Below are 1445 nucleotides of genomic sequence, written 5' to 3'. Positions count from 1 at the left end.
GGTATTCCAATCAGTTATAGGCAGAAGACGGACTTACAAGCTTTCTATGGTGATATTTCTGGCTATTCCTTTCTCTCCCCCTCAAGTGTCTATTTAAAACGGTATGCCAGGGAAACCAAGATTCAAAAAACAGCCAAGCATCTTAACATTATTTCCCCGTTTTTCCCCATTCCAACCATGTCTCAATCCCTGTATCCCAGAGCCCTGTTGTTCCAAGGTTGTGCATACATCATTCTTTACCTCTGTCCTGCTTAGTCCATGCAAACCTGCCTCATTGTTTCCCCATCCAACTTGTTCTTCCATTCCCCTCACCCTTCTTGTGTACTGACCCCCTCCCTAGCACCCAAACTATCCTGTGTCTATTCCCTACCCTGTGCTCCACCTTCCCCTCCCTTCCCTCACCCCACCCCCACATCCCAGTAACCAACAAAGAATACCCCTCCCATGCTTAGAAATGTGTTCTTTTTCTTAATCTTTTTTTTTTTTTTAAACCAGCACAGCCTTCTATTTATTCATATTATTAAAACTACAACAATAAAAAAGAAAGCTAATTCAATGAAAAAAGGAACTCAGGCATGAGGTCATTAAGTGTAACTAAATACATTTCAAATATAAATACTATGCAGGTCCTGATTCATTCAGATCAGGTAAATAGCTGAACTATCCTAGATTCTGATTTCAGAGAAAAGGGTCAGAAACAATGATAATGGTGCTTCAGATTATCGGGTCTGAAACAATGAGATCCTCTGGAGAAGATCGCTTTACTCTTTCTTTTTATCTGAAATTGCTATTGGTCCTTGTGTTGATAATCCATTTATGTCTGTACCCTTACAGTCTCCTTTTCCTTTGTTTGGATCACTGGATTCTTATACAGCTTTCTTAGGCCATATATGCCTAACAAAAGGGGAGATTAGAGGGTATATTAATGGCTCCAGGAATTTTTTTGTAGACCCAGAGCAGAACTGGAATGACGATACGTGGAGTACACACCATCGTCCCAGGCTTGATTTCGTACACACAAGGCTGGTGGGTCTAACCCATCAGTCACTCTTCAGAAACCTTATGTTGTTGCTGTTGAGTCAGAACTGCCTTGATGGCGCTGAGACCATGGCGCCCAGTGAAAATGTCTGCACTTCCGGAAGGTTCTTAGTCCTTTACAGTAGTGGTCCTATGCAGTGTATCTCCTTTTGTGACTAATTTCACTCATCATAATGTTCTCAAGGTTCATCCATGTTATGTGATAGCTTACAACTTCCTTGTTGTTCTTCAAGGTAACATAATATTCCATTGTGTATGTACCAGTTTGTTTATCTATTCTTCGGTTGATTGGCACTTAGGCTGTCTCTATCTTTTTGCTATTTTAAATAGTGCTGCTATGAACATTGGTGTGCATATATCTACTCATGTTATGGCTCATATTTCTTGTGGGTAAATACCAAGTAGAG

General features: G+C 40.6%; 1 protein-coding gene and 1 pseudogene across 2 annotated transcripts in view; one reads left to right on the top strand and one right to left on the bottom strand.

The window, feature by feature from the left end:
* Positions 1-1445, top strand: part of PLA2G12B (phospholipase A2, group XIIB) — an 89695-nt gene that overhangs the window by 70931 nt on the left and 17319 nt on the right. The gene's annotated exons all lie outside the window — the stretch shown is intronic.
* LOC102815519 lies at positions 762-993 on the bottom strand (annotated as a pseudogene).

The sequence above is a fragment of the Chrysochloris asiatica genome, unplaced genomic scaffold (genome assembly GCF_000296735.1).
Source record: "Chrysochloris asiatica unplaced genomic scaffold, ChrAsi1.0 scaffold00020, whole genome shotgun sequence".
NCBI classification, from domain to species: Eukaryota; Metazoa; Chordata; class Mammalia; order Afrosoricida; family Chrysochloridae; genus Chrysochloris; species Chrysochloris asiatica.
Note: the sequence above shows the minus strand (reverse complement) of the source record. Positions and strands in the feature narration are given on the sequence as shown.